Source organism: Lactuca sativa, chromosome 8 (assembly GCF_002870075.4).
Source record: "Lactuca sativa cultivar Salinas chromosome 8, Lsat_Salinas_v11, whole genome shotgun sequence".
Lineage (NCBI taxonomy): Eukaryota > Viridiplantae > Streptophyta > Magnoliopsida > Asterales > Asteraceae > Lactuca > Lactuca sativa.
Genome location: NC_056630.2, coordinates 186,435,105 through 186,447,128, shown reverse-complemented (window position 1 = coordinate 186,447,128; position 12,024 = coordinate 186,435,105).

Sequence of the window (12,024 nt, the reverse complement as noted above, 5' to 3'; positions counted from 1 at the left end):
ATTTCTAATCATTCTCTTCGTACTATTTCTCGACTTCTGATTTATGATGACTGACTAATTGAACAAATCAAATTAGCCCAAGCCCGGCCGAGCATTTATGTTTGTCATCACTAAATCATTGAAGGGCCCAAAGATATCGCTTTTATCCTACTTTGAATAAAAGGAACGGATAAACTTTGATTCAATGCTCTATTGCACTCACTCACCGAATCACACACAACAATATGTTTTATGACACCAAGTTACTGGTGCGTTTACATATTATCAATGTGTAACCGATTTGCAAGATACAACTCACACATCTCAGTCTCAAGAATATAAGATGTTATCGTCTCACCAATCACTCGTGATGCAATTCATGGAGTGATCCAAGTGGGCGTGGGTTTAATCCAATGCTCAAATCATATTCATAAGCACTCATGAACGTTGCAGAAAACATTTGCTTATGTCTAATGCTCTTTAGACAATCCACACACCAATTCACGACAGTCTTCATTCATATCTACTTCCAACATATGAACGATTGTGGCCCGTTCGAATAATTTGACTGTTCTTAACCAATTAAATTATTCAGGAAGTCAAAACATGCAAAGTGAAACACAAGAATAATACTAATCCCATATGGCCTCAAACCTTTGAGTATAAATAAAACACCTTTTATTTATCACCATATCGATTACTCATTATTTGTCGTTTCGGGTAATCAACTTCTTACTTGAATTATTACACTTGTCTCATGCTCTTTCGCATGCACACAATGTTTACCTATGGTTCTTACTTTGTGAAATAGATCAAATTGAACACATTTCCAATCATTCTCATTTCACAACTCCAAATCCTTTTTTTATAAGTGAAAGAATATCAAATTCTTGCTACTTATAGAATATGCTAGATTCTAACATTTTATGCAATGATCCTTTCGTAATGTCACTACACCAAAGTCAAAAAGACTATTGCCAAAGACAATTCCATAGATGTGATGTCTCTCACTCAACGTACATTCCTTTGGACATTGTTTTGCATAAAAATTCCTAATCTAGACATAGATTTTCAATATTCAATTCCCAATATGGACACGTTTCCATATTTTCCATATGACAACTCATTATTAATAGAATATTATCTGTTCATAATAAAGTCGATATGCTCCATCCAATATCATACTTCCAACTACTCACAAGCGACCAATCCTCGGCGAACCTTGGATTGTCCTTTGATAGTTGTTTAATTATCTTAGTCAAAACCGATTCTTGTCCTTTTTCCCTCTAAATGCGCTAGAAATTTGGAAAATTTTAGAATGGTCAAATATTATAGCATTTGCAATCGATCCTATACCCGAAGCATGTGGACACGATGCACAATGTCTTACATGAAGATTTAATACTTTATCAATCTTCTGCCATAATATTTTACGTGCTACGTTCTCATAATTCGAAATATGAAGAGGAATTCCGTAATCATAATCGAATTTTAAGAACGCACTATGTATATTTTGACTAAATTTATTAAAATTTCTCAATCTAAGCTTTAGATTTTGAAACGAAGCATACTATTCTCTCCCTTAATTATAGCAAAACAATTTTATATCCTTACTACTTTGCAAAGTATAACTCTTGTTTTCTATAATTAATATTGCTAACTTGCAATACTGGCCTTAATAATCATACAATCATAACATTTATGCTCCCACTATCATGATGATTATCACAAACATAACGCTTTATGCTCCCACTAGCTTTGACATGTATTCAGAAAACAACTTAACTTACAGAAAAACAATACCTATTGAATTTCTTAAGTTCATGTTTCTAATACTTAGTGCTTTGATAATCCTTTATCAAGGCTTCTTAATCTCATACACCTTTATCCAAGATAGCTCATATGTGTCTTAAACAATTAAGACTAATTGCCAAATGTCACAATTCGAATCATGGAGAGGGATACCGTAACCATAATTAAATTTGAGAATGCAATTTTACAATTGCTATCTTCTTAAAATCTTTCTTAGTGAAAGCATTTCCTCACAGTCACTTTCATGAAGGAGGGAATCTTATGACACTTAGATTTTAATGGTGTATGTGTTCCTGTCCATGTGAATTTGTTAAAACCAAGGTTTACGACAAATTCAAACTCATATGGACCGAACTTTCTTAATCTTGATTTCTTGCCTTATGGTAGCACAGCTGCCCACCATGTCTTCCAAGTAGTTAAGCAGCTCACTTTTTCCTATCAATTTACTTTTCATTGATCAAGGTGCCTGCCTTTTATGCGTTCAAATGAGACCTCATAGAACTCATATGCATAATTAACTTAATTGGAATGACATAGAAACAAAATAGTGTCAACACGATAGGTTGTAAACGTCAACTTGTGTGCTAGTGATGATCGATAAGGTTTATGTTGATTTGTTCTTGAAACCTTTCAAGACCATTAAGACTGCCACTGACTCCTTGACATATAAGATTCTCTTGTCAATAAGCATTTCTTGACAAACAAATATTCAAGAGTTAGTGTAGTTTATATCAAAACACTTCATAAATTGGTCCTAGTTGGTCTTTGTCTTAGCCAAGATATCACAACTTTCCACATTTGATGAATGTTATAAACCTTCTTAATACTTATCACTCAATGTCACAATCTTAACTCTAAGACTTGTTTTGGAATGAAGTATGATTGACTTCTTGATTTAACCATTTGTTCAGTTCTTGGTTCCTCTTCTTAGACATACAATTGTACTAAGACTTACTTAGAGGATCAATTGAGATATGGTTCTTAATCATTAAGACCTATCATAAAGCATAAAAGGTACTCTCCCTTCTTCTTAGAATGGAGAAACTTTTATCTTTCTGCCTTCTTGATTCTTCTTATTCGTTATGCTATTGATTTAAACTTTTTCAATCAACTAAGAATTACCCTTAATCTTATAAGTATAATCATATTTACTAATCCTTTAGTAAATCATGACGAATATCTTTGTTACCCTTGTGGTGGACTTGATCAACACACAACTTTGTGTACTCGATCTCCTAGTCCTTTACTTGACACTTTGTCAATGAATTAGTCTAATTTCCAAATATGAAATCTCTCATTCATCGTGCAACCAAGTTGCATGATTCCAAGTTTCTGTCCAATTGAAACTTGGGTGATGAGAAACTTTCCCTATTTGGTAAATTCTTGACATTTCCACTATTAACATAATTAAGAATCTTATCCATTCGTTGTAGAAATATGCAAACATCAATTTTTCATAACGATTTCATTGCAAGGAAATAAATAAATAAATGAGTCAAAACAAAATTTATTTTATTCATAAAAGCAGGGGAAAACATTTGTCCTTACAATGCAAAATCAACTGAAAAACTATGTAGTCAAATATTCCTAACAATTCTATCATAACTTTCTAAGCTCAAAATCTAATCTTCAAATCCATGCGATCGAGATCCATTTCTTCATGACTAAACTCATCTTGCTCTTTTATCAAGGTTCCTTTCTTTTCACTGATCCCGCAAAGCATTCAAATGCAATCTTATCACATTATGTATCAATGAATAGGAACTTAATGGAGTTAGATAGTGGATTTTACCTGAAGTACAGCCATACTCTTTGACTCTCCCATCTTCTGGACTCTTCAGGCTCTTAGGGCAGACTTGTATCCAACGCCCTTTCTCTGGGCAACAAACGTAGGTTGGTTCTCCTAGAACCTCCTCTGAAGCATGGTTTGTTGACTTTCCTAACAAATACGCTCCATTGCTTTGCCAAATCATTTCTGATTCAGCAACAATGAGCATGTAAGTTAGGTCAATGAGGTTTGCATCATGATCCATCATATAATACTTTCCTTTGAACTCATTATATGATTCAGGGAGTGACTGTAGAACCCAGCCTATAGCCAACTCTTCGGGGAATGACGCACTCAACATAATCAACCTATCGATGTGTGATTTCATTCCTAGAACATGGGCACACACGGGCTTTCCATCTTCATGTTTCATTGCCAATAGGGCTTTAGTGATATTGAACCTTTCAATTCTTCGATCTTGTGGGTTGGGGAGAACAACGGGAGGAGGAGGAGGAAGTGAAGCATGATTTCTTGTTCCTCGATTGAATAGTTAAATATCATCTTCATGTGGAATGCTTGTTCCACGGGATTTGGGAAGACCATAGTTGTCGAACTTTGACATCTACAAAACGAGAGAAAACAAATTCAAGTTAGTTTATTTATTGAGTCCTTAGTAAATCACCCAAACGATATACTAAGGATAGGACCCAACACAATACTCTACAACTCGGGAGAGGGATGCCGTAACCCTAATTGCAGAACATTTGAAGGTAAGTGAATGACGATTCACTAATTTTCCACCATCGAAAAAGAAATTTTAAGTTTTAAATCTATGAAAACTCCTAGATCCTTTGAGATTCATTGAACATTTCAATGGCATGTTTAAATCTCGATATGCCCCTCTTGTTTGTGACTGGGATGCCGAGGATCACAAAGCGGGTGTGAATAACCATGCAAACTTACATGGTGCCCTCACATGTTACAGTCACCTATTTGATGTGCTGGTAAACCACACACGCTCCACCGAACTATGACAAACATTGAGTCACCCTTTGCTACCTTTGCTTAGAGCCATTTAGTGTGCTGGTAAACCACACACGCTCCACTAACGTCTTTGCAAGGGCACAAAGTGTAATTTCATGGAATTGCATCAATTCACTTTGCCTAAGTAACTAAGATTGGGAATTTGAAAAAACATTTAGTTACTTTTGTATTTCATTATACTTATAATGGAAGGTTTCGTCCTATCCTACCCGTTCGGCTAACGACCCTCCACTAGTCAAGAGTGCGGTGGGTAAGAGTGGATACCCATTCAATCGCCATTTTATAGGCAATTTCCTTAAACACCCCTCATAGACCAGCTTTGTGAATGAGGCCTACTAACGGTAAGACTGAATTTTACTCATACCTATATATAATGTTAGACTTTTAATGTTATATATAGTATAGGGTGTATTTTACACTTTTAAAATACAAGGTGTTCTAATTTAATAATTATGCTTTTAATTTAATTAAATTTTACACCAAAACTATATGGATTTATTAAATCTCTTTTAGTTATACCCCTTAATTAATTAATAAAACCATAAGGGTGTGATTTGAACTTTTCAAAACAATACTAGGGTTTTAAAATTTAACATTCCTAAATTAAACTTTTAATCAACTTTTAAATTCCAAAACTTGAGGGCAAGTTTTGAAACATTTCAAAACATTAGGGTTTAGAATTTAAATATACATCAAAATTAAACTTTTAATCAAAATTTAAATTCCAAAACTTGAGGGCAAGTTTTGAAACCTTTTTGAAAACATTAGGGTTTCAACTATTTAAATTTCAAAACAACAAAACTTTTGAGTTCAAATTTAAACTATAAAACCTAAAGGGGAAAATATAAAACTTTTCATAACACAAGGATCAAATAACAAATAATCTAAATTAACATTTAATCACATGATTATCCATATTTGATTTATTTAATGATTTCTTGCAAAACAATTTACCAATTAAATCAAAATAATTAATCAATTATCACATAAGGAAATAAATATTTTATTAATTGATAAATATCTTTAATTAGATCAAGAATATACTCATATATATCATAAAATCGGATTTATATCGATCTAATATGATAAAGGCAAGTATCACAAAGATAAACTGCAAGAAATCCCGAAAATAGCTCCATCTGACGCTCGAACTCACCGAGTAACCCCATGGACTCGCTGAGTAGGGGCAACTCGCCGAGTCCACAGTGGGACTCGCCGAGTCCATCAAGCAGAACTACAAAAATCGAATTTTTTCAACATACAAGGCATCAATACAATAGAAACCAATCATGTCTCTGATACCACTGATGGGTTTTGGTCATAAGAACATCCTATGTGCTCATACAAACCCTAATGCTTGGATCTAGGTTTCTCTATTGTACATGCTTTGAATCCAATACTATAGACCCTAATTCTAGCATACAAGTAATCATATTAACATAAGAATGGGTTTAAGATCATACCTTGATTGTTATGTAGCAATAACAATCCAATTCCTCCTTGTATTGACTTTAGAAAGCTTAGAGTCACAAATGTCACTCCTCTAATGGTTCACAAACACCAAGAGCAAGAGGATGAAGAGAAGAGAGGATGGAGGCTGCCCTAAAACGTGTGAAACCCTAGAAGGATGCTTAGCCATGTTTTTGGGTCATAAGGGATCTCTATATATAGGAGGCTATTAGGGTTATCTAACAAGGAAACCCTAAATTGGATGCTTAAGCCCTAAGCAACTCATGAACCCTTTTAATTAAGGCCTTGGACAATTTCCTCATGGGTTTCCCATAGAATTCGTCCACTCCTTAATATAAGGAAATCCATGGCCCAAATTGCAATTATCTTATAATTACAGTCCATTAAGTTTAATTAATCTCTTTTAGTCACAAAACTAATTACCAATTAATTCTTGACTTAAACAATATGATTTCTCCTTTAATATATAATTCTCATAATATATTAATAAATCACATTTAATCCTTTCTCTCCATAATTCATCCTATCAAGTTGCTTTGGTGAAGGCAACCCAAAAGGACCATGCACCATCGGGTCAAGTACATACCAAAATAGTTATGGACTTAGACACTAATCCAACAATTACATCCATGTAAACCCTAATACCCATGTCTCTTCATTTCCATGAGATCCATGGGTTAAAGCTCCATGGAGTATCCATGGACTTTCCATGCAAACCTAGCCCATTCCAAATAAGCATTAGCCCACACTATATAAATATAGAAGTCCATATTTAATTAGTAATATCTTTGATCTCTAAATTAATCCTAGATTAATTATAGATCAATACTAATTAAATAATATGATCTTATATTAATATATTAGAACTTATAATATATTAATAAATCATAACTTGTACTATTCTCAAAAGATTATCCATAGATTGTTCAGGTGAAGTGCAACCCAAATGGACCATGCTGGGTCGGGTCAAGTACATACCAAATATAGTTATAGACTTAGAAATTATATCCAACAAAAGCACCATATCGGTTGGCTCCTCCCGAGATGCAGGAGTTGTCTATACAACTATAGGACCTGTTAGACAATGGATTCATTTGACTGAGCAGTTCGCCTTAAGGAGCCCCGATTTTGTTTGTGAAGAAGAAGGACGGATCCCATCAGATGTGTATTGACTATTGGGAGTCTAGTAAGGTAACCGTGAGGAACCGTTACCCACTCTTGAGGATCAATGATCTTTTCGACCAACTTCAAGGTGCATCTTGGTTCTCCAAGATTGATCTATGATCGGGTTATCATCAGATGCGATTCAGGGACGAGGACGTGTAGAAGACAACTTTCCAGACTCGCTATGGCTATTACGAGTTCGTGGTGATGCCATTTGGGCTCACCAATGCTCCTGCTATGTTTATGGATCTCATGAACCGCGTGTGCAGACCGATGCTGGATCTGTCTGTAATAGTCTTTATTGATGATATCTTGGTCTATTCCAAGATGCAGGAGCAACATTAGGAGCACTTAAGGGAGGTGTTGGAGACTTTGAGGAGGGATAGACTTTTTGAAAAGTTCTCCAATTGCGAGTTTTGGTTGCATGAGGTGCAGTTCTTGGGGCACCTTGTCAATCAAAAATGTATTATGGTCGATCCAGCCAAAGTCGAGACCATGATGCAGTGGGAGGTTCCGAGGTCTCCATTTGGGTTCGGAGTTTTCTTGGTTTGGCGGGTTATTATCGGAGATTTATCTAGGATTTCTCCAAGATTGTTGTTCCTTTGACCTGAATGACCAAAAAGTCGGTGACATTTTGTTAGGGGCCTGAGCAGCAGGCAACTTTTGAGACTCTTAGGCAACGATTGTGTGAGGCGCCGATTCTGAACATACCATAGGATGTTGACGATTTTATGGTTTATTGCGAGAAATCGATCACAAGTTTGGGTGTAGTTTTGATATAGCGGGGTGGCATGATCGCTTACTCTTCAAGGCAACTGAAGCCTCATGAGGCGAATTATTTGACACATGATTTGCAGCTGGGGGATGTGGTTTTTGCTTTGAAGATTTGGCAGCATTACCTCTATGGGGTTTGTTGTACTATTTACATGGACCACAAGAGCCTGATGTATTTGATGTTGGGTTTTAGTATACTACAACATCCTATGGTGCACATACAACCCTAAATACCTTGGATCTATGTTTTCTCTATTATACATGCAGATATGAAGTTTCCAAGATATTAACCTATACTAGCATACAAATATCATATACTTGGGTAATAAAATAGATAGAATACATACCTTTTTTTATGTAACTTGTCTTCATGAAGCTTGAGTGCCTAGTGCCCCAAGTGTGACACCTCAAATGGTTTACACAACACCATGAACACTTGAAATAACCTTGAGAATAAGGATACTTTGGTTCTCTCTAGTGAAATCGGCCTTGTCCTTTTTGTGTACATACACTAGTGCCAATTTCACCAACCAAGGACATCTTTATATAGTGTGGATATTAGGGTTAAATCCTAATACCCATGACCTTTCAATTCATATGATCCATGGGTTAAACACTCCATGGACTATTCATGAAAGCTTAGCCCAACCTAAATGAACTTAGCCCATCACACAAATATATCTTAGAGTCCATATTTAATTAGTTCCTTTTGATCACTTAATTAATTATAAATTATTTCTTGATCAATACTAATTAAATAATATATTAATATATTAGAACTTATAATATATTAATACAAATCACTAGTATACTTCTTCCTTATCTTGTCTATCCAATTGTCCCGATGCCATGCAACCCAAATGGACCATGCCGGGTTGGGTCAAGTTTTACCAATTATAGTTATGGACTTAGACATTAATCCAACAGTCACCCACTTGGAAAAGTCTAAAACTATTATTGAGTATGACTTCAAACCCCGACTAGCAATCGTAGCTCTCAAAAGCTTTTGTCGAACTCTGACCTTGCCGATGAACTCTGACCTTTGTTAATGACTTGTCCATTATATAAGGGAAAATATATTCCTCCATTCTAGATATCATATGGACTGAGACATGGATTATAAATCATTCTCTCTGTCCATTTGTTGTTTCCCGATTTCTGATTCACGACGACTGACTAATTGAACAAATAAAATCAGTCCTGGCTTGGCCAAGCACTCACATGTATCATCATTAAATCATCGAGGGGCCCACATATATCGCTTTTATCCCAAAGGTAAAAGGAATGGATAAACTTCGACTCATATGGCTTGTTCTACTACTTGTTGAATCATACACAAAGGCACATTTTATAACATCGAGTTACCGAATGCGTTTTTGTGTAATCAATGTACAACCAAATCATAGTAACAACTCATATCTCTAGGTTTGAAAAATATAAGATATTATCATCTCATGATCACTCGTGATAAAATCCATGAAATGATTCAAATGAGCGCGGGTCGAATCCAATACTCAAAACTTATGAGCACTCATGAGTGTTGTAGCACAACTTTGTCCACCAACTTGGACTTCTACAAGCCAACCCATGACAGTCTTGATTCATATCTACTTCCAACATATGACCGACTGTGGATGGTTTTGAATAACTTAGTCATTCCGGAAGAATAACCTAGTTATTATGGAAGTCAAAACATGCAAAGTGAAACACAAGAATAAATGAATCTAATATGGCATCAAAACCTATGAATATAAATAAAACACTTTCTATTTATCACCATACTGATTACTCATTATTCATTGTTTCGGTTTTATCAACTTTATACTTGAATTAAAACACTAGGTGTCCCATGCTCCAAGCATGTACACTATGTTTTCTAAACAATAGCTTTTCCATACACCAATTATGCACTCTATGTTTGTCTATGATCCTTACTTTTGTGAAATAAACCAATTGACCAAACTTTCAATGATTCTAATTTCACAATCCCAAATTGAAATCTGTTAGATTTCAAGCTTAAATGCACTACCCTCTTGCAATGAATGTGTACAAATTCACAAAGACTTGTCAATAACCATTACAGGGTATTCCAATGAATACCTACTTCGTGGATACAAAGCCTTATGTTCAAAGTATGCATTGCTTTGAACATGCTTCTTGCACTAAGTTTTTTCTAATCTTACACAGATTGCTTCCATCTATGGAGACAACTCTATATTCCCATTTTGATTACCACTTCTAAACAAGGGTTTCCTCTTTCCAGACCATGTCAATATGGCCCTTCCAATATTAATAGTATACTTCCAACTGTCCTTGAGCAACCAATCTTTGGTAAACCATAGATTGTCCTCGACAATTGCTTAATCACTTTAGTCATATCCAATTCTAGACATTGTTCCCCTTAATGCCCCAAGGCATTTGGAAAATTCAGAAAGGATAAATATTATAGCACATGTAATCGATCTTGTACCCAAAGTAAATGGGACACGATTCATGATGTTTCACATAAATACATGGTTTTAGACCAATCTTTTGCCATAATAATTTTTTTGTTTGCCACATTCTCAAAATTTGACTATGAAAAGGGATGTCGTAATCATAATCAAATTTTGAGAACGCAATATATAGAATTTTCGTAAGTTGAACCAATCCAACATGAAATTCATATATATATTCTTGACTAAAGTTGATTAAAATCTCAATATAAGCTCTTTAGAATGATTATAAACTCAATCTAAGCTTTTTAGAATTGAAATGAAGTATAATTTCCTCTCCCTTAATTATAGCACAACAACTTTTTTAACTCCTGCAACCTTACGAATTGAAACTTTTGTTTTCTATAATTAACATTGCAAACTTGCAATACTTATTATAATTATCATGCTCCCACTAACATGATGATTATTAGCATAACACTTATGCTCCCACTAGCTTTGACATGTATCTAGAAAACAGTTGGACCCCTAAAAGTCAATACTTTACTGACATTCTTATCAAAGTTCAGATTTCTGATACTAGATTGCTTTGATAAGACTTTATCAAAATCATACACCTTATCTTAGATAGATCACATGTGTGTCTAAACAATTTAAGAACTATGAAAAGGGATGTCGTAATCATAGTCTCAATTGTTTAGACCTTTGCCATTTCTCATAAGTCCATGTTAGTGTGTGAGTTAACCACACACGCTCCACTAACGACTTTCAGAACTGCAAATATCACAATTGCTATCTACTTAAAATCTACTTAGTGAAAGAATTTCCTCTCCATCATTTCCATGAATCGGAGAGAAACCTAAAGACACTTGGATTTTATAGTGTATGTGTTCTTATCAATGTGAATTTGTCAAACCATAATCACAAGACTAGGTTAGTAACAAATCCTAACTCATATGGATTGAACTTGTGCAATATTAACTTCTTGCCACCTGGCAGCATAAGGGCCTGCCATTGCTTCCAAGTAGTTATGCAAACAATTAAGAACATGTAGAACTCAAATATATATATATATATATATATATATATATATATATATATATATATATAGCCAACTTAACTGGAATGAGCATAGAAATGTCAACACGATAGGTCATAAGCCTCTAGTTGTGTGCTAGTGATGAAATACAGGTTTTATTCTTGATTACTTCTTGAAACCCTTTCAAGATCTTTTAGACTCCCACTGTCTCCTTGACCTATAAGACTTTCTTACCAAATATTCAAGAGATAGTGTGGATTCTAATCAAGAGAAACACTTAACACACTTGGCCTAAGTTGGTCTCTGTTTTATCCAAAACATCACAACTTACCAAATTCAAATGTACAAGAGTAGAAAACCTTTTACTGTTACATTTCACTAGTGTTAATAAACCTTCTTTAAGATGTGTCACTCAAGTTACATTTGTGGTGGGCTTGATCAGTGCACAAGAATGTGTACTCGATCCCTTAGTCCTTTACTTGACTCACACATCCATGTGAACAAGTAATTAGTCTTAATTTTCCAATGCTTGAATGTTC